A 14,196-nucleotide genomic window follows, 5' to 3' on the forward strand; every position below is an offset into this window, starting at 1 on the left:
GTAGGTGGGTGGGTGGGACTCTGGGAAGGGCCAAGCTGGAACTCGGAGGATAACTCTGCTAGCGTCTGTTTCATTTGTGTGGGAAACGGGTATTTTTTACTAGTTTATTATAACCGAGTAGTTCTCTGCATACATCCTAAGTTGGGTAGCAGACTGCATCTCCTTATGCCCAGACTGGGCTGACTCTGGAGGGTCATGTCATGACTCAGTGTGAGAGCTGTGGTTGTGTCAGTAGACCACTTGAGATCAGCCTTCATTGAGGAGATTTGCAATGCTATAATGTGGTCATCAGTCCACACATTCAGATTGCCGTTGTCTCCTATTCTTTGTAATGTTTTCTTACATTCGTCGGGATCATAGGTGCCCCGTATAAGAGGCTTAGCCTCCCCAGCCCAATGGTCGACTTACATAGTAACATAGTAGATGACGGCAGAAAAAGACTTGCACGCTCCATCCAGTCTGCCCAAGAAATGTGCCACTTTTTTGTGTATACCTTACCTAGTTTTGTACCTGTCTTTTTCAGGGCTCAGACCGTACAAGTCTGCCCAGCACTATCCCCGCCTCCCACCATCGGCTCTGGCACAGACCGCATAAGTCTGCCCAGCACTATCCCCGCCTCCTAACCACCAGCCCCGCCTCCCACTGTGCCACTTTTTTGTGTATACCTTACCTTGATTTGTACCTGTCTTTTTCAGGGCACAGACCGTACAAGTCTGCCCAGCACTATCCCTGCCTCCCACCATCGGCTCTGGCACAGACCGTATAAGTCTGCCCAGCACTATCCCCGCCTCCCACCACCGGCTCTGTTATCCAATCTCGGCTAAGCTCCTGAGGATCCATTTCTTCTGAACAGGATTCCTTTGTTTATCCCACGTATGTTTGAATTCCGTTACCGTTTTCATCTCCACCACCTCCCGCTGGAAGGCATTCCAAGTATCCACCACTCTCTCCGTGAAAAAATACTTTCTGACATTTTTCTTGAGTCTGCCCCCCTTCAATCTCATTTCATGTCCTCTGGTTCTACCGCCTTCGTATCTCCGGAAAAGTTTCGTTTGCGGATTAATACCTTTCAGATATTTGAACGTCTGTATCATATCACCCCTGTTTCTCCTTTCCTTCAGGGTATACATGTTTAGGTCAGCAAGTCTCTCCTCGTACGTCTTGTAACTCAAATCTCATATCATTCTCGTAGCTTTTATTTGCACCGCTTCGATTCTTTTTACATCCTTAGCAAGATACGGCCTCCAAAACTGAACACAATACTCTAGATGGGGCCTCACCAACGACTTATACAGGGGCATCAACACTCCCTTTCTTCTGCTGGTCACACCTCTCTCTATACAGCCCAACAACCTTCTAGATACAGCCACCGCCTTGTCACACTGTTTCGTCGCCTTCAAATCCTCAGATACTATCACTCCAAGATCTCTCTCCCCGTCCGTACCTATCAGACTCTCGCCGCCTAACACATATGTCTCCCGTGGATTTCTATTCCCTAAGTGCATCACTTTGCATTTCTTCGCATTGAATTTTAATTGCCAAACCTTAGACCATTCTTCTAGCTTCTTCAGATCCTTTTTCATGTTTTCCACTCCCTCCGGGGTGTCCACTCTGTTACAGATCTTAGTATCATCCGCAAATAGGCAAACTTTACCTTCTAACCCTTCGGCAAGGTCACTCACAAATATATTGAACAGAATCGGCCCCAGCACCGATCCTTGAGGCACTCCACTACTCACCTTTCCGTCCTCCGAGCGAACTCCATTTACCACCACCCTCTGGCTTCTGTCCGTCAACCAGTTCCTAATCCAGTTCACCACTTTGGGTCCTATCTTCAGCCCATCCAGTTTATTTAAGAGCCTCCTGTGGGGAACCGTGTCAAAAGCTTTGCTGAAATCTAAGTAGATTACGTCTATAACTCGTCCCTGATTCAATTCTCCTGTCACCCAATCAAAGAACTCAATGAGATTCGTTTGGCATGATTTTCCTTTGGTGAAACCATGTTGGCTTCCAAGAAATTCACTATCCCTTCAGCATCGCTTCCATTACTTTTCCAATAACCGAAGTGAGGCTTACCGGCCTGTAGTTTCCAGCTTCTTCCTTATCACCACTTTTGTGAAGAGGGACCACCTCCGCCGTTCTCCAATTCCTCGGAACCTCTCCCGTTTCCAAGGATTTATTAAACAAATCTTTAAGAGGACCCGCCAGAACCTCTCTGAGCTCCCTCAATATCCTGGGGTGGATCCCGTCCGGTCCCATGGCTTTGTCCACTTTTAGCTTTACAAGTTGTTCATACACACTCTCTTCTGTAAATGATGCTGTATCCGCTCCATTTTCATTTGTACTTTTTCCAGTCCATCGCGGTCCTGCTCCAGGATTTTCTTCTGTGAAAACAGAACAAAAGTATCTATTTAGCAAATTTGCTTTTTCTTCATCACTATCTACATAGCAGTTTGCAGTATCTTTTAGTCTCACAATTCCCTTTTTAGTCATTCTCCTTTCACTAATATACCTGAAGAAATATACGTCAGAGGAGGGCGGGCCCAGGAAGAAAGAAGGGACGTCTGAGGAGGCCTTCTGACGCGCTGATCAGCTGTTCTTGCCCGTGCAGCAGAGGTGACAGGCGCTGCATGGGCCGGTAAGGCAAAGGGGGGGGGGGTCGTTGGACGGGGCGAGCGGCAGCCACGACCAAAGGGGCGGGGCACGGGACCGGAGCATGGCAGGAGGCGGAGCTAGTGTGGGAGAATACAGGAAGAGAGGAGGGCCGGCCCGGGGCTGCTAAAATTGGAGATTTTTCGTGCGGTGGGGGAAGCGGGGAGCAGCGGGGGGGGGGGGGGCAAGGCGTCCATGCAGGACGTTCATGACGAGTGCCTTTGCCCCCTCCCGAAACACACGTGTTTGTGGGGTTTTTTTTTTTGTTTGTTTTGACAGCTGGGCCTTTGTGGCATGCGCAGAGCAGCCAGCATAACTCTTGGGCTGCTCTGCGCATGCTTTAGGTGCTGATTAACGACGAGTTTAACGATTCTGTGATACATCCTACTTTGCATTACCGATCCGAACATTTCTGGAGTGTTTTTGTAGTGCATGCCTCGTTTTTCAAAAATCGTTAAGCACTTTTACGATTCTTATTTTTTAACGTTTGGTTGATGCATCTGGGCCTGAGATTGGTGGGAAGGTGGTAGTTGCACGGGGACTGAAATCTTACCCGTTCCCACCCATCCCCGCAAGAATTTAACCTGTCCTCATCCAGTCCTGCAAGAATTTAATGGTACATAAAAAAAAAAATTCCAGTTGGTTCTCTTGGTCTCTCTCTGGGTTCGAGCTGCAGCACTGCAGGCAAAGAAAGAACAGAAGTTGGAACTTGAAACACTCTGGTGTGAACAGGTAAGGCTCGTCTCTGATTCACTTCAGCTGTGTGCTGAGAGGTTGCCACATACATATGCTAGTAGGTCAGGTGACATTGGATGCTTGTACTTGTGTGAGAGTTGAGGTCTGCATATCAGCCTGGGAGCAGAGAGGATTAATAGTAACATAGTAAGTGATGGCAGATAAAGACTTGAATGGTCCATCTATTCTGCCCAATAGTCACACTCGTTATCAATTCATGATTAAATCAACAGTGAACGTGATATATACGTGATTATGGTCTCTTTGGCATTTCTGAGACATAGACCATAGAAGTCCGCCTGGCCCTATCCTTAAGTTCCAACTGCTGGAGTTGCTGTCAAAGCCCACTCCATTCCTATTCGTCTTCTAATTTGCAGGATACAGACCGTAAAAGTCTGTTCAGCATTGTCCTCATGTTCCAGCCTCTCAAGTTGCTGTCTAAGACCTTTCCAGCCCGTCCTAAACCAGATTGCCATATATGAGACACAGACCATACGAGGGTGTCTGGTATCGGCCCTTGTTCATCACAGCTGGAATCGCCATCTAAGCGTCACTCGACACACCCACACGCATGCAGCCATTTAAGCTTAGGTTTTTTTATAACTTCCATTTTCTAATTGGAGATCCTCTGTGTTCATCTCGTGCAGTTTTTTGAATTCCATCACTATTTGTGTCGCTTATCACCTCCTTAATGGAAGACTTTCCACATCTGTGCTGTTAAAGCAAGGAGGAGGAGACAGCACTCAAAGAACTTGGTACTCGGTAGGTGAGAGGCTGACATGGGTGCAGCTTACACCCCTGTGGGAATCCTGCAGGAACTGCTTCCATCCCTGCGGGAACTCCACAAAGCTGCTTCCATCCCTGCGGGAACCCCGTTCCCATGCAGGTGTCTAGAAGGTGGGCGTGCATGCACTATCAGCGCTGCCAAAGGCTTCTATAATTTTTGAACACTGGGTAGTGTTCGTGCTGGGGCTGTCAGATGACACCACCCATATGTGGTAATGTGCCCTGTTGTCCTCGGAGAACACTTGCTATGGTAAGTAACTTTGCTTTCTCTGCCTCCATCTGCTGGTTGGGTCACATGACACACTTGTCTGGACTAGTCTAGCAGAATTCAAGAAAATGGAATGTCTTATCTTGCCAGACAAATCCAGATGTATTTTATTTATGCATTCTTATGCTATGGTGAGTAACTTTGCTTTCTCTGCCTCTGTTTGCTGGTTGGCTCACATGACACACTTGTCAGAATTCAAGAAAATGGAATTTTTTTTATCTTGCTAGACAAGTCCAGATGTATTTTATTTATGCATTCTTATATCCCACTATTTTCCATAAATGAGTTTTGGTTCAAAGTGGCTTACAGTTTGCAGTTAGGGGTAGATCACAGTAGTGTTTTTCGGTTAGGATGTATTGTAGAACATCTGTAGTTTGTGTGGTTAGTGTTAGAACTTTTTGTATAGGTAGGTCTTCAGCTCTTTTCTGAACCGGAGATAGTGATGGTTCTTATGGCTTTGGGTATTGAATTCCACCATCTGGAGCCCAGGTAGCTAAATCCTGCCATTTGATGGTTTTGTAGATTGTGTTTCTGCATTTGGGTAGGTGGAGAAGTAGGTAAGCTCTAGTTTCGGGGCATGTGTTTCTTGGCGATTTATCAGGTCAAGCATGTATTCTGGAGACATTAGGAGTGATACAGCTGGAAAACTTCCATTATGTCTCTGCCCTCAGCAGATGGTGCAAGTAATCTGGCACTTCAGGATTTCTTTTTTTGTTTTTCCATTGGAAAGTATGACTAAATATAGAGATTGCTCCGGGTTTAAATTGAACCTGGAGAAATCAAAAGCTATGGTTGGAACAGAGTAGAGACTGAAATGGACAGGAAATTCTTTCAGATATCTGGGGGCTCTGTTATTCATGGATGTACATCGTTTATACTGGTTGAATGTTGACAAGCTTTTAAGACACTAAACTTCATCTGGAAAAGTAGAGATATTTACCGTTACCTCTCACGGGCAGAATTAGTCTCTTTAAAATGGAATTGTTTCCTGGTTGGCTGTCTGGCTCATTTTCAAAGCACTTAGCCTTACAAAGTTCCATAGTAACCTATGTAAGGCTAAGTGCTTTGAAAATACGCCTCTATATGATTTGCAGATGCTACCACGTCTTTTTAAGAAAATATCTGCAACTCTTGGACAGACAGGGTGTGCAGACGATTTTACTGGAGGGAGGGGGTGGGGAATTCAACATGAGGGTGGAGTATCTGTATGGTCATTGGTCTTAGGGAAATTTGGGTTAGCTTTCCCTTAAATGGTATAATTATGCATGCTTGTTGTGACATCTTAGGGAGTGGATATTAGGCCCCAATCAATTTACACAAAGCAAATGGGAGCAAAGACTTGCTTATGCCTTGGCATCTACATTTTCTTTTGCAGGTTCGGTTTGGGAGCTCAAACCCTCGACTTCTCTTCGCCATGCTAAACTCTCTCCTCAAGGTGCCTCCACCCCTAACTCCCCCCTCACTATCTCCCCAGAACCTAGCTGAGTTCTTCCATGACAAGGTTCAGAAGATAAACCTCAAATTCTCCACAAAACCACCCCCACCTCTCCCTCCCCTTGCTCCTCCCCTTGTTTGTTCCCCTATTTCCTCAACCCCTCCGTCCTTTTCCTCCTTTCCTGAAGTCACTGATGAAGAAACATCACATCTTCTCTCCTCCTCAAAACGAACTACCTGTTCCTCTGATCCCATTCCTACCCACCTTCTTAACACCATCTCTCCTACTCTCACCCCTTCTATTTGTCATATCCTCAATCTCTCTCTTTCCACTGCGACCGTTCCTGATGCCTTCAAACATGCTGTGGTCACTCCGCTCCTGAAGAAGCCTTCACTTGATCCTACCTGTCCTTCCAACTATCGACCTATCTCCCTCCTCCCCTTCCTTTTCAAATTACTTGAACGCGCTGTTCACCGCCGCTTTCTTGACTTTCTCTCATCTCAAGCTGTTCTTGATCCACTCCAATCTGGCTTTCGCCCTCTTCATTCAATTGAAACTGCACTTACAAAAGTTTCCAATGACCTGTTCCTGGCCAAATCCAAAGGTCTCTATCCTCATCCTTCTTGATCTATCCGCCGCTTTTGACACTGTTGATTATAGTCTACTCCTTGATACGCTGTCTTCATTTGGATTCCAGGGCTCTGTTCTTTCATGGTTCTCCTTCTACCCCTCGTTTCGCACATTTAGTGTACACTCTGGGGGGGCGTCAGGCACTGTGGGCGGTGTTGCAGGTGCCATGGCTACGACCGCCTCTGTTGTGGGGGAGGGGTTTTCACCAGAGTTTATTTTGCTATCAGGCGTTTTTATTGAAAAGGGCCTTGCCCCCCCCCCCCCTCATGCGGCAGCGACAGCTTCGGCCTTTGATCCTCTCAGGTGGTCTGGGGGTAACCAAGAGATTTTGGGTTTTTCCCCAGAGGAGTTCTCCTCCTTTAAAAAGCCCAGGCTTTTTTGGGGGTCTGAGGAGGGGTCCTGCATACAGTCGCCTACAGCTCCCTCCGTGGTGGCTCTCTCGGAGCAGACGGGGGTAGAGGACGTGGAGGATGGTGACCTCGCTGCCCAACCGGAGGGCTCTTCCGCCGTGAGGATTTTCCATAAGGGCCAGCTCAGATGGAAAATCTCTCCCGCTTTGGTTTTACGGCCTGGCTATTGAGGCAGCGGTTGAGGAAGAAGGGATTTTCAGGACCAGTCATTGCCACTCTTTTGGGGGCACGGAAACAGTCTACTTCAGCAGCATACGCGCGAGTGTGGAAAGCTTTCTCGTCGTGGTGTACTTTTCGTGCTGAATCACCTTTTCGGGTGGACATTCCGGTTATTCTGGAGTTCCTTCAGCAAGGGATTGGCATATAATTCCCTTCGAGTGCAGGTGGCCATGCTAGCTTGTTTTAGGGGCAAACTGGACGGTTCCTCTTTAGCAGCTCACTCTGATGTGGTCTGTTTCCTACGCGGGGCTCTTTGGCTTCGGCTTTCTCTGTGGCAGCCGTGCCCGGAGTAGCATTTGAATGTGGTACTGCGAGCCCTCCAGGCCCCACCGTTTGAGCCATTGAATAAGGTTTCTGAGAAGGATCTAACACTTAAGACAGTGTTTTTGTTGGCCATTGCTTCGGCTAGGAGGATTTCTGACATTTAGACTTTGTCTTGTAGAGATCCTTTTTTTTGCAGTTTTCTGAAGCAGGGGTGTCGATCCGGACAGTGCCGTCGTTTCTACCTAAAGTGGTTTCTGCTTTCCATCTTCCGTCTTTTTGAAGAGAGGATTATCCGGGGGAGTTTGCCTTACTACGTTTCCTGGACGTGCGGAGAGCCTTATTTCGGTACTTGCAGATCTCTAACGAGTACCAACACTCGGATCATCTCTTGGTGCTCTTGTTGGGATCGAAAAGAGGTGAGACGGCTTCTAAGACTTCCATTGCTCGCTGGATTAGGGAAGCCATTGGAGCGGTGTATCTGCTACAAGGGTGGGCGTCTTTAGTGGCCCTGAAGGCGCATTCTACTCGGGCACAGGCAGCTTCTTCGGCGGAGGCGTCGGCCTTACCTCTGGAAGAGATTTATTGGGTGACTTCTTGGGCGTCCAGTCATAGTTTTGCGAAGCATTACAGGTAGACGTGTCTGCTCGGGAGGATGTGAGTTTTGGGGCGGGAGTTTTGGCGTGGGGAGCGTCGGCTTCCAGCCCTACTTAAGAAATGCTTTGGTACATCCCACTAGTTCTTGGATTCATCTGCAGCAAGTGACAAGGAAGGTAAAATTATGTCTTAGCTGATTAATTTTCTTTCCTTTAACTCAGCAGATGAATCCAGGATCCCTCCCTAGTTCAGCCAATGTTTTTTTCATTTTCCGCGCAGTGTGGCTATTTTTTCCTTCCGGGTTCTCTTTCGCAGAGTTCAGACAGATATGGGAACACTGAAAGGATTCCGATTTCTGGATCAAGTTGCAGTTATTTCGAAGTTCTTATTTGGTTCTCTGTTTTTCATAGTGAGGATGGTTTCTAGTTGTTGTTGGTTTAATATTTTTGGCCTTGGCAAATGCTTACGAATGACATAACTAAAGAAGGAGCTGGCCGTTTGGCATCACTGCCTTTACTTTGTTTATCTCTATCTCCACCTGCTGAGGCGGACTTAACCCTAGTTGCTGGATTCATCTGCTGCGTTAAAGGAAAGAAAATTATCAGGTAAGACATAATTTTACCTTTCTTTTGCTGGTCACACCTCTCTCTCTACTGCCTAGCAACCTGGCTATGGCCACCGCCTTCTCACACTGTTTCATCGCCTTCACATCCTCAGATACTATCAACCCCAAGATCTCTCTCCCTCTATGTATGTATCACTCTCACCGCATTCTACTCCCTAAGTGCATCACTTTGCATTCCTTTGCATTGAATTAGACCATTCTTCTTGCTTCTGCAGATCCTTTTTCGGGGTGTCCACTCTGTTACAAATCTTGGTATAATCCGCAAAAAGGTAAACTTTACCTTCTAACCCTTCGGCAATGTCACTCACAAATATATTGAACAGAATCGGCCCCAGCACCGATCCCTGAGGCACTCCACTACTCACGTTTTCCTCATCCGAGTGAATTCTATTAACCACTAGTTCCTGTTCACCACATTGGGTCCTATCTTCAGCCTGTCAAGTTTATTTAAGAGCCTCCTGTGGGGAACCGTGTCAAAAGCTTTGCTAAAATCTAAGTAGATTACATCTATAGCACATCCTTGATTCAGTTCTCTGGTCACCCAGATAGAGTTCAATGAGATTCGTTTGGCACGATTTACCTTTGGTAAAACCATGTTGTCTCAGATCTTGCAACTTATTGGCTTCCAGGAAATTCACTATCCTTTCCTTCAGCATCGCTTCCATTACTTTTCCAATAACTGACGTGAGGCTTACTGGCCTGTTGTTTCCAGCTTCTTCCTTATCACCACTTTTGTGAAGAGGGACCACGTCCGCTGTTCTCCAATCCCACGGAACCACTCCCGTCTCCATGGATTTATTAAATCTTTAAGAGGACCCGCCAGAACCTCTCTGAGCTCCCTCAATATCCTGGGGTGGATCCTGTCCAGTCCCATGGCTTTGTCCACCTTTAGATTTTTAAATTGTTCATACACACTCTCTTCTGTGAACGGTGCTACATCCGCTTCATTCTCATATGTACTTTTGCCAGTCAATCGTGGTCCTTCTGTAGGATTTTCTTCAGTGAAAACAGAACAGAATAAAAATTAATGGAGGACAGTCTAGGCCGGTCAGACTTTGTAGAGGCACGAGACAGGGCTGTGCTCTCTTCCCCCTTGTTTTTTGCGCTGACTATAGAACCCCTAGCCCGGAAAATGAGGGAACATTCAGGTATTAGAGGAGTGACTAGGGGCAAACGCGAACACAAGATAATGCTTTTTGCTGATGATATTTTACTGACTTTCTCACATCCGATCCAATCATTACAAGGGGTGATGAAAGTGCTTGCACAGTATGGGCAGATGTCAGGCTTCAAAATCAATCTAGCAAAATCGGAAATCCTTAACCTGTCAGTTTCCCAGGGAGAAGTACAGGAGATACAAGTACGATATCCATTTCTCTGGGCACAAAAATCTATCAAATATCTGGGGGTTCAGATAACTACCAAAGTGGAGCAGCTCTATTAGGCTAACTATTAGATTGTAAGCTCTTTGAGCAGGGACTGTCTTTCTTCTATGTTTGTGCAGCGCTGCGTATGCCTTGTAGCACTATAGAAATGCTAAATAGTAGTAGTAGTAGTAACTATCCCCATAAAGTTAAAGAACCTTTTATAGAACTGGACAGATGGGAAGCATGACGGTGTCGTGGACAGGTAGAATTAATGCAATAAAAATGATAATATTGCCCAAGCTCTTATATCTGTTTATGGCCCTTCCGGTGCTGATACCACACTCCTTCTTCCAGCACCTACACAGAAAAGTGTTTGCCTATATTTGGAAAAAGAAACCGCCGAGGGTCCGCAGGGGAGCGATGCATCAGTCATCAGCAGTGGGGGGGGGGATGGGAGTCCCGGACTTTTACTTATACTATCAAGCGGTCCAGCTAAAAATATTGGCTGAATGGGCGCCAAGTAATAACAAGAAGTGGCTTCATTGGGAAAGGGTTTGGATGGGCACTAGGTACTTGGGCAATGTACTATGGCAGCCGAAAACGCAGATTCTGGCGGCAGCACGTAGATTGCCTGTGGGGATGGCCCATCTACTTACCACAAGGCTACAAATTAGATCTAAAGTGTTCCGTGAGCGACTATTTTTTACAAACAGACATATGCGGGGCTCCAGGCTTCCCACTAGGGGCAGAGGAAAAAACCCTTCCAGATATGGGCTAATAAAGGGCTATATATGCTGGGACAACTATGGGAAGAGGGAGAAATCAAAGGTTTTGAGACAGTGAAAGAGGATTATGATCTGGATGACAAGGACCTCGTTTTTTATCAGTGTTTGAGGAATTTTATTCAGAGGAGGGCAAGGGATGAGCTCAATCTAGTGGAGATGGGCATAGAATGGGCACTAAGAGAAGGTGGGGGAAAAGGATGTATAACAAGAATATATAGAGCACTATTGCTCCTGACCTCACCACTAGAATTTTATACAGATAGATGGGAAAAAGCAGTACAAAAGAATTTCTCCACGAGATGGTGGGCCAATAGTTTTCGGTTTTTGTTAAAATCATCAATCACCCAGCCACTGGTTGAAAACGGATATAAGATTCTGTATTGGTGGTATTATACGCCAGTGCGACTTCATAAGATCTATTTGAATGTCTCAATGAACTGTTGGAGAGAATGTGGGGGGAGAGGAACTTTTATGCATATACTAGTAAAAAAGGCCCGTTTCTGACACAAATGAAACGGGCGCTAGCAAGGTTTTCCTTGGAGTGTGTATGTTTGGGAGAGTGTATGTGAGAGTGAGTGTTTGAGAGTCAGAGTGAAAGTGTGAGTGTGTGAGAGAGAGAGTGACTCTGGGTGTGAGTGTGTTTGTGAGAGAGTGTGTGTGAGAATGAGAGTGTGTGCAAGTGTGTTTGTGAGACACAGTGTGAGAGAGAGTGTGTGTGTGTGGGCAAGAGACAGAGTGTGTGTGAGACACAGATTCTCTGTGAGAGTGAGTGTATGACACCAAGCGAGTGTGTGAGTGACTGTGTGGCACATAGAGAGTGAATGTGATACTGTGTGAGACAGTGTGTGAGAGTGAGAGTCAGAAAGACATTGTATATGAGAGAGACAGTGTGAGCCGTGCCCTCCCAATCCATGGCCATCTGTCCCCTGCCCCCTCCATTCATCCTTTTCCAGCAATTCCCCTCTGTCCCTGAGCCCTGCCCTCCCAATCCATGGCCATCCATGTTTGTCTGTCACCTGCCCCCTCCATTCATCCCTATCCAGTATTTCCCCTCTCTGCCTGAGGCCTGCCCTGCAATCCATATCCATCCATGCCCATCTGTCCCCGCCATTCATCCCTATGCAGCAATTCCCCTCTCCCTGAGTCCTGCCATTCCAATCCATGCCCATCCATGCTCCTCTGTCACCTGGCCCCTCCATTTTTCCCTATCCAGCATTTCCCCTCTCTGCCTGAGGCCTGCTCTGCAATCCATATCCATCCATGCCCATCTGTCCCCTCCATTCATCCCTATCCAGCAATTCCCCTCTCCCTGAGTCCTGCCCTTCCAATCCATGCCCATCCATGCTCATCTGTCACCTGGCCCCTCCATTTTTCCCTATCCAGCATTTCCCCTCTCTGCCTGAGGCCTGCTCTGCAATCCATATCCATCCATGCCCATCTGTCCCCTCCATTCATCCCTATCCAGCAATTCCCCTCTCCCTGAGTCCTGCCCTTCCAATCCATGCCCATCCATGCTCATCTGTCACCTGGCCCCTCCATTTTTCCCTATCCAGCAATTTCCCTCTCTCCCTGAGTCCTGCCCTTCCAATCCATGCCCATCCATGCTCATCTGTCACCTGGCCCCTCCATTTTTCCCTATCCAGCAATTTCCCTCTCTCCCTGAGTCCTGCCCTCCCAATCCATGCCCATCCATGCTCCTCTGTCCCCTGCCCCCTCCATTCATCCATTTCCAGTAATTCCCCTCTCTCCCTGTGCCCTGCCCTCCTAATCCATACCCATCCATGCTCCTCTGTCCCCTGCCGCCTCCATTCATCCTTTTCCAGCAAGTCCCCTCTCGCCCTTCCATGACCCCCCCCCTCGCATCCATGCTACTCTCTCTCCCATGTCCCAGCCTGGCCCACCCTCTTCTCCCCCCCCCCCTTCGCATCCATGCCCCCCCCCTTCGCATCCATGCATCCCTTTTTTTTTTTTTTTATTCTTTTTAACTTTACCTCCGTGGCGGTTCGTGCAGCGAAGCGTCAGGGAAGGAGGCGGCGCTCCCGACGTCTAGCTTTCCCTTCGCTGTGTTCCGCCTTGTTTTGAAGGCGGAACACAGCGAAGGGAAGGCTAGACGTCGGGAGCGCCGCCTCCTTCCCTGACGCTTCGCTTCCGTATTTGTTTGTTTAGGCGCGAGGGCGGGGCAGAGACGGCTGGATGGCTTCACACCACGAACGCCACGAACCCCACGAACCAGGGACTCAGGGAGTGACGTCAGATGGCTTCAGAACGTTGTCCTCATTAGAACGTTCACGGTGCGTTTTATTATATTAGATGGTGGGAATGTCCCAAGGTGTGCACATTCTGGGAACAGATTGTGACAGTGGTCAACAGCCTGGGTAAGGGGGGGTTACACACGACAGATAGAATATTGCCTACTTCATGTCCGCCCCAAAAAGACCCGGGTACAGGAACATAAGTTAGTGATCCAAATTTTTGCTGCGGCCAAAATGCAGAGTAGAAGCACCTTCTATACAAAGAGTAGGATACAAAGTAGAATATAGATATCAGATGTCCAAGCTGACTGCGATGAGGAAAGGTTTACTTGTGGTATTCCAGAAAATCTGGGAGCCATACGAACAGAAACGGGAGGTAATCTGGCTGCCGTCAGGGGGTGGAAAGGGTGGGAGTGGGGGAGATGGGATGGGAAGGTTAGAAGGGACGTAAGAGTGGAAAACTATAGTGTTTGCATTGTTATGATAAGTTAAGCAATGTTGTTGCAATTAAGGCTTTTCAGACCGATTGGTCATGGATGTACCCAGTTTATTGTAAAAAAAAACAATAAAGAAAATGTAAAAAAACAAAACAAAAACAGAACAGAAGTATTTGTTTAGCTAATGCTTTTTCTTCATCATTATCCACATAGCGGTTTGCAACATCTTTCAATCTCACAATTCCATTTTTAGTCTTCCTCCTTTCACTAATAATACCCGAAGAAATGTTTGTCACCCCTCCTTATGTTTCTAGCCATTTGTTCTTCTGCCAGACGTATCTCTCTCTTGGCTTCTTTCAGTTTCATACAGTATTCCTCTCTGTGTTCCTCTTCTTGATGAGTGAGGTGATATTTGCAGATGACCCAAAACTGTTCAAAGTTGTCAAAACGCATTATTGATTGTGAAAAATTGCAGGAAGACCCTAGGAAATTGAAAGACTGGGCATCCAAATGGAAGTAGAAATTTAATGTGGACAAATGCAAAGTGATGCACATTACAAATGCAAAGTGTATATAGGGCACTCCCTTTTTGCCTCGAAAAGGGAGCTGAACAGAAGAGTCTAAAAAAAAAGCAAGCCCTTCTGGCAAAGGAAAAACATTTGAGTACAGTTTTTCTCTTTTATAATAATGCTAACATTTATTAGAGTAAATAAATGGTTACAATAAAAATTATTTTA

At 46.8% G+C, this 14,196-nt stretch overlaps 1 protein-coding gene across 1 annotated transcript in view; it reads left to right on the top strand.

Annotated features, from left to right (window-relative positions):
• The first annotated feature begins 3,312 nt into the window (after positions 1 to 3,312).
• Positions 3,313 to 14,196, top strand: part of LOC115466378 (zinc finger protein 82 homolog) — a 112,454-nt gene continuing 101,570 nt past the window's right edge. Inside the window, exon 1 of the mRNA XM_030197575.1 lies at positions 3,313 to 3,384. The gene's annotated coding sequence lies outside the window, so the exon portion shown is untranslated. The remainder of the gene's footprint in view (positions 3,385 to 14,196) is intronic.

The sequence above is a fragment of the Microcaecilia unicolor genome, chromosome 3 (genome assembly GCF_901765095.1).
Source record: "Microcaecilia unicolor chromosome 3, aMicUni1.1, whole genome shotgun sequence".
Lineage (NCBI taxonomy): Eukaryota > Metazoa > Chordata > Amphibia > Gymnophiona > Siphonopidae > Microcaecilia > Microcaecilia unicolor.